The 8,276-nt window shown below is 32.5% G+C and overlaps 1 pseudogene; it reads left to right on the plus strand.

Moving 5' to 3' along the window:
• The first annotated feature begins 2,859 nt into the window (after positions 1–2,859).
• LOC144411806 (ryncolin-1-like) lies at positions 2,860–5,529 on the plus strand (annotated as a pseudogene).
• Positions 5,530–8,276: the final 2,747 nt, after the last annotated feature.

Raw genomic sequence — 8,276 nt, forward strand, 5'->3', positions numbered from 1 at the left:
ATTTTGAATAGTCAAATATTATAAACCGTTGGTAATTGTCCAACCCTTACTGCTTTAACAACTTTAGCATTTCGTGTTATACCAAATATACTCAAATATCGAAAATTTTACTTCTATTAGCCTTCCTTTGCACATAAAAACAACAACGGCCACATTAGATTTGAGGCATTGTTCATGTATAACAAATTGCTCACTTGTGGAAATAGGGTCATATAGTAATAGCCCTTGCTTAGACGGTTGACTTTGAAAAGCATTTTTTAATCTAAATATATCGGCATTCATTTCGGAAAAAATATTTAAGTAATACCAAGTTTTCATGGGCGCATTTGAGAACAGTATACCTGCAACATATTTGTACAAGAATGGTTGGAATAATCAGTCCCATATCAGTCTCCTTCGAACAAAAAAGAGAGTAGAACTATAATCATAGCCATAACAATATTAACAAGATGATACGGGTAATCCTCATGGTTAAAATTTGATTCGACAACATCTTTACAAAAACCTTCAAATAATACATTTTTTTTTTTCAAAATATGAAATCTTGCGTTTATTTTCTTCTTGTAAACAGCCTACGCTTTCAAAAAAATTGACTAATGTTTCCTGATTAACGATTAATGGCGCAAGCTGATTTCATTTGATATATAATAGGATGGGAAGATATGTGCTTTACCCCACGAAATAAAGTCGACTAAAAACCAATTCTTTCAGTGAAGTGAAATGAATACACGACATCCAACTATATTTACAAATTATTTGTGATCGCCCACAAAAACATATTACGGAGTCAGTTAGCAATGGAAGTGCAAACGTCACCAAAATGCTATTGGTTTTTTCTATTTTATATTCGGCCATTCGTGGACCAATTTTGCTGGTTTTCTAAACGCGCCACCACGTGAATTTTTTAGCTATTTAATTCTCATCAAACTTGGGCAATATGCTTTACCTAGATTTAAAGCTTTATTATATTACCGTTGTAAATTGTGCAATTTTACAGTTCATATTTAAAATTAACCTTTCGTCTTCTGTTTTTCACAAATCGCGAAAACAATGAGGAACCCTTGAGTTCATGACAATTATGCAGGTGTGGTGAATGAATTGTATACTTTAGAAAATAAACAATTTCCGATATTTGACATAATGAAAAATAAAATTAGTTTCAATTTAATTTTATATCGTATCAAGGAAGTTGTTATACATTAAACAGACATATCGGACAAAATTAAACTCCTTGAACAATTTCTACTATGTTTCTCCCATAGAATTTTGTCTGCATTTGTATTGTATTGCACATTCACGGGCGCCATCCCCCTTCATATGATAGGAATTTCATGCGAAATGTGGCGCCTCCTGTTAAATTATTGAAACTAGAGATCCGTTTTTATATATATATTATAGTTAAGATTTTTTTTCAATTTATTTTTTTTACTCATGCAATCTTTGAGCTCAATTCCGGTAAGTGAACAAATATAAATATATCGCAGAGGCTGTCTGTTTCACATGACCAGTAACACTATGTTAGGCATCGGTTGTTTTTGAGATAGTACCAAGTCGTACTCCCCAATGCCTTAGATTCAGAATGTAAAGACTTTAGCTTGCCTTCTTAGAACAAGTAAATAGACGAGAAAGACGCGTGTGTACGCAATTTGATTCTGATAAAAAAAAAAACAGGCGAGGTTAAGCATTTTGCCTAACCTTCCGATTTCTTTTTGTATAATTTTTTTTTGTAGTTTTATTTGAAATAGTTAACAGATTATAAAGGATTTGAATCAGAGAGTATAAAACTAATTTAGAAGATAACGCAAAAAACGCGTAATTTACGTTTGGTAACATTTTTATTAATTTATTTCAACGTGGTCAAAATATGTAGAAATTTGGACAACGTTGAAATTTTTTGATGGATCAAGATTTATTGTTACCAGTATAGGTGGCATTCACAAAAAAGATCGAAAGACATGCAATTGAAACAGTAATGAAAAAAAAACTACGCTAAGAGTACTAATTAATCAGTTGTATAGGTATAGCGAATATACAAGCAAAAAATTAACCGTAATATTCCAAGTGAATATGAATAGCAAATTTGCAAAGTATCTATTCATTAAAGTATTAATTATTATTATATGTCTTTGATAAAAATATGCTTCGAATTAGTTATCATATACTTTTTTGTTTACAGATAAATTAGAAGTAAGATGAAGTCATACATATCCATCGTTTTTGTACTTTTATTATGCAGTTGGTCAGTCGTTAGCCATTATAGTCAAGAAGATACTGGACACTGTACAGCGAAGTACGAATCCTGCAAACTACATCAAGAAAACGTTGAACGAGGAGAATGATGTACCAATCAGATAATACTTTCAATACCTTCAATAATACCTTCAATACTTATTCCTATGCATCTGGAATATTAAATTATTACTCTTATTACTCTGAGTGATATTTTAAAGCCAGCATCGTAATTATGTTTATCACGTCGCTTTTAATAACGATATATTGCATTGCTTGTATTACATTATAGATTTTACTACGGATGCCTTTCTATAAAATTCTTAAGGGCTTAATAGTTTTACATGAACTAGCTTGTATTAAAAATAAAATATATATACAGTGATTAAACGTGCATTCATTTCACATTTCCTGTATCCTTCATAGTCATTGCTCAAAGTTAATACTACAAAAAATATATGTTTCGTCAATAAATCGGTATAATTGTAAATTTAAAATTCAGAGCGTTATTATCCTGATAGCTGTCGAGAATTACACAAACTCAATTCTCTTTCTTGGAATAAAACCGGAGGAGTTTTTGAAATCTATCCTACCCCTGTTTCTGATAAGATTGAAGTTTACTGTGATCTCATGACAGATGGAGGAGGATGGATTGTGAGTTAAATCGATTCATTGTTATTTATAATTTAACAATTTTGTCGCGTACTTTTCTAATATTGAACACGAAATGGACGTATGGATAGTTTTGATATTATTATTTGTTATTGTTGTTGTATTCTTTTTTGTAGTTTCTTCTAGTTGCATTTTTCTTAAACTACTATTTTTAGTTATTTCGAAAATTACTGTGGAACTCTTTTGAAAAATTGATCGCTATCGCAAGTATATACCGTATATTTTAATATAAATCTCCGAGCGCATCAGTGATCGGAAATCTATCTGATCAATCTTTTCCATGAAAACTCATGCAAGCACACTCATCCAGACAAAGGTGTCAGATTAAAACTATCCCAAATCTTCGTACAATTAAAACTAAATCGATAAGGTATATAATTAAAAATAGAATGTTTTACAAAGGTATTTCAACGTCGAATGGATGGCTCTGAAGACTTTTATCGTGGATGGGATGATTATGTAAAGGGGTTTGGAAATACGATTGGAGAATTTTGGTTTGGTGAGTTTTTTATTCACTTGAATGACATCAACCTTATTTTGCTGCAACAAGTTCCTAAAAATGTTGACAATTGAAAAATGCTCGAGATATACTTCATCGCGTCCATTTTAAATATATATATATATTGCTTCCTACCATGCAACCTTCAATGGTTGACGAAAAACTCCTGATCATAGTATGAAACATGAAACTTATGCAAACCAGAAACTGGATGACGATATTCTATAGAATCTATACAATCTGGTAAAAAATGAAAATTAACTCGCGGCAACTGTTAGACGTAATGACATCAGTCGATTACGTGAAGAGCACCATATATAGCTATGTGGACAACAATTAAGCCCGTATTTGTGTTACTGATATACATTATGAAGCCAGTACATTAAATTTTTAGGTTTAGAAAATATCTATCAGATGTCGAAAGATAAGACATATGAACTCAGAGTAGACATGGAAGACTGGGAAGGAAACAAAGCCTATGCAAAATATGGGTATGATTTCGAACCTTCAATTTAATGTAAACTTTATAATCAAGTTTATAAATGTATGTTTTTATATATCCTATTTTTTCTAGAGCATTCTCGATCGGTGATTCTTCAACAAATTATCGCTTAACGGTGGGTCAATACAGTGGAAATGCTGGAAATTCTTTAGAAGACTCCTATCAAGGACAACCCCTATACATCAAGGACGACCCTTCACAACGAAAGACGCAGATCATGACATAGTATCTTACAACTGTGCCGACACTTACAAGGGAGCGTTCTGGTACGGAAATTGTCATGCAGCAAATTTGAATGGGCTGTATATCAATGGAGGAAATGTGAAATATGGAATATCTGTTACCTGGAAAGCTTGGAAAGGCTATTATTATTCTCTGAAATTTGTTGAAATGAAAATGAGGCAAAAGCAGTAGCCGAATTATGCGATGAGTTTACATACAATATTTCATTATTCAGCATTTGTAAAATACAAACGTTTTATCTCCGCGATTCAAGTAGTTTTAATGGTCACAATGGCCATATATATGATTTTAGGAAGTGACAATGCTCTTTTGGAAATCCGATAGTCTGTTTACAAAGGGTCTAGCCACCCAAGGAGTGTTGTTCATACTTTATCGCTGTCATATAGACAGCGAGATTGGACTTTATGGCAACTGAACAAGATATATACTGCCAATGGAGTGCAGTGCTTTATGTAAAAACTTGTCCAAATTAAAAATGGTAATAAATGTGTATAGACCTGTATAATGCTTGTTCTTACAATTCTGAAAACAATATATTTGAGCGTGATGATAATCTTGAAAATATGAGATATACTAATACAAACAAATATGAGATAAAAGTAAAGAAAATAGGTCGAAAAAGATGTAGCGTAAGAACATCGCCTGTATGAAGAGACAATGGACAACATCCGTTCGATTAATAGGCTAAGGTAAAAATAATTAAAGTGAGTAGACGTTAGAAACATAGGCAACCAAATCTTTCAAATTTATGTGCAATAACCCTGAATATTGCAACCATGGTGGAACCAACGATTGTGCAGCCGTGCAGTTTCACGAACACGCAATCTTGCCAAGCAAGTAAAACCCTCCGAGGAATTGGTTTGCTATAAAGCCACATAATTAGTTCGATGGTTTGCTCTCATAGGTAAACTTTAATATCCAGCAGAAATGTATTGATTAGATAAAATACAGGGCAACAAAAACACGACCAACCTTAATATCAGTGATACAAAAGGAGCCTGTATTGGGTTACATTGATAGGGGTGTTCGGAGTCAAACATGAATAACCGGATATCTACTTTGGTGGAAAAATTATCAGCTTATATTATGACTCTGACTCGACACACTACTGTACACGTCCCTAATGTAATATAAGTGAATAACAAAAAGCTAAATACAGTCCCGCGACAATTTCTTGCACAGATTTCACAAATTATACACAAGGTTTTGCAAGCTAACGCAAAAAACCTTGCTAACGCTAGCCATTTAGGTATTAAAATTTAAGAGCTGAAACGCCTCAAATTTTAACTACTAATTAAACTAGATTCCAATCTGACTCCAGAATATCAAAGAATATGGGTTAGCGTGTAACTGAAATAGCTGTTAATTTGATATAACAGTAAGGATCAAGCGAATGTCTCTATAAGATTTTATTTCCATCGATATTATATGACAATAAACTTATGACACATAGACAACTCATACTTCTAAATTATTATCATTGACAGATGAAATTAGTTAAACAATTGTTTTCGAGAATCGCTTTTTAAAAAGGATCACATATATTTCATATTACTCGTTAAAATCGTCTTTCTCTTTTTTCTCTTAAAACCATCCGTTTTCACGGGGCAGGATCTTGCTCCGGCTCAATTGTTGCAAAACAATCCACATGATGGAAATCCATATACAAGAAGATGAATTATGCATATTGCTAATAATCAAATGCGAAATATTCATTTTGGCTACATTTAATTTCGGAAGTCAATAATAGAATGTTATCGAATTTTCCAATATTATGACGTTGAAAACTATTTTTAGTGTTGATGTCAATTTATTCAAAATTATCGGTTAATTTGTTACAGAGCATTTAACAGTATCAAGAAATGGACATAATGTATTAGATATGTGATGACACGTAAGTGAACCTTACGATTCCCTTATCTGATTAACACATAGGTTTATGTTTGTGTCGTACGAGCTCGGGTTTCTACTAAATTATATGCTGGCAGAAGTTTATGTTAATTCAATAGAATTATATATTTTGCAAAATAATTAGGATAAATATACACAGGAAATAAACGCTCCACATTTGGGTGAAAAATTATTGTAAAATTTTGCATGTTTACTTTTTGCTGCACCTATTGCTGTTTATAATTCAGATATCACGAATATCAACTCGATTAAGAAAATGACTTACTATTCCTTTTTACATACGAGTCTTTATTTTTAGAAAATATGATAGCATACAATGCGCCTAATTCTTTTCTTGATATTACTCTACCCAGGTTTCAAGCCTGATTACTAATTCATTCATAGTATACGGTCTTGAGTATTTATCCGAAATGTTCCATTTGAGTTTTGTATACTTTTGATTCGTATAATTTGTGAAACCAGTGCAAACAATTGTGACGAAACTGTATTTTGCTCCTTTCTATTTCCTTGTGTTACATTAGGGACAGATGAAGGAGGATGGAGAAGAAGAAACACCATAGTTTTCAAACATAGATATAATTTGATTAGATGAGACTAGGACAGGGAATGAATGGGTAATCAGTAAATCGTTCTTGGTCTCGGGTTACAAATAATTTTGACGGTTAACCGCTATTCCAGGTATCATTCCCTTTTCAAATGTACACTCATTTAATGATAATTAATTTGCACATATTTTTCCTTGTAATAAAACTAATGGGTGCTGCCAATAAATTATAACGAATACATATTTCGGAAATTATGACTGATGATGACAGTGAATAAATAGTTCCCAATCAAAATATATTGTTCATAAATCAACCATATTCGAATTACAATAATTTTAACAATGGCTATTGAATGCAAGTTTACAAATGCCGATTCTGCAAACGAAAATTAATATTTACGAAAAGTGCTGCCGACGCTTCACTGAATACAAAATTTAGACTTAAATTTATCATTCAAATTATGTCTGATTTCAGTATCAATAAGAATATAATACTTCTCATTATAATAAAGTAGTTTTATTCTTGCTAGTTACTAGACTAATCCATCAGGACAGTTACGAGTATTACTACGCCAAATTTACATGAAAATTCTGTAAAAAATAACTTAACAAACCCAATTTTCATATTATCACCCGTGAATTGAGGCAATGCTGTTTTCTCATGTGCTTTTAACACCAGCCGTTGTTAACTGACTCATTTAGTCCAGTTAACTGTCAAATTTTAAGTTTTTTTATTAAATTTCCAGTTATGTAGAAAAGCTAAACTTGCTTATGGATTTGAATTGAGATGATTTCCATAACTGAATAGAATTTTTATTGTAAGAAATTAAAACGTTCGGTTTGTAGATCACAGGTCTCTGCCACTTCCTATCTCAAGAACATTCAAATTGTCTGTAACAGTATGAACGAGAAAGCTGTATTATGGAAACGCGTCAACTCAACACATTGGCCCCGATGTGGTATCCGCTATGAGATATTAACTGCCTTCGACGTACTTTTCAGAAGACCATTATATTCATTGAATCTAGCATTACGTTCTATTCAGTAGGATGTTTTTTCAAACAAAATTAGGCATATCTTGAAGCAGTTCAATGACCGGAAAACAACGATTAGAATAACGTCATGGTGTATTTAACCGCCCCAGGGACAGACTGGAGCGAGCTAAATGCATTCGAAAATTAAGTTACCAACTCTCGTAAATAGCTGAGAGTGTGTAGCAAATTAAGATCAGACTTCTGTATTAAGTTCATATTCATAATAATATCTTAAATAGCATTAGGTGTAGCAGAAGGTACACAGGCGTAATTGAACGACAAAATTCCAGTTAAATATAAACCACTAGTTACTACACTCTAAGAAATTTTTACCGGTAATCGCCTGGCATTACATATGACAGGGATGCAGCTGCGAAACTTTAATGCAATTTTAGCGTAAAAATTACAGGAATTTCCGGTAAAATCGCCGTTAATCACCCGTGAATTTCGCAGGATGTTACTAGTAATCCTTACAAGTTTTTTCCGGTAATTATTACCGGCAATCCGTAGTAAAATTTACCGACGCTATCCTGTAAATTTACGTTTAAAATCCGGTGAACTTACATTCAAAAACCCGGTAAAAATCACCGTTATCCTCCTGGCATTACATTTTACCGGACATAATCAGTAAATATTACAGGC

This window comes from Styela clava, chromosome 15 (genome assembly GCF_964204865.1).
Source record: "Styela clava chromosome 15, kaStyClav1.hap1.2, whole genome shotgun sequence".
NCBI lineage: Eukaryota > Metazoa > Chordata > Ascidiacea > Stolidobranchia > Styelidae > Styela > Styela clava.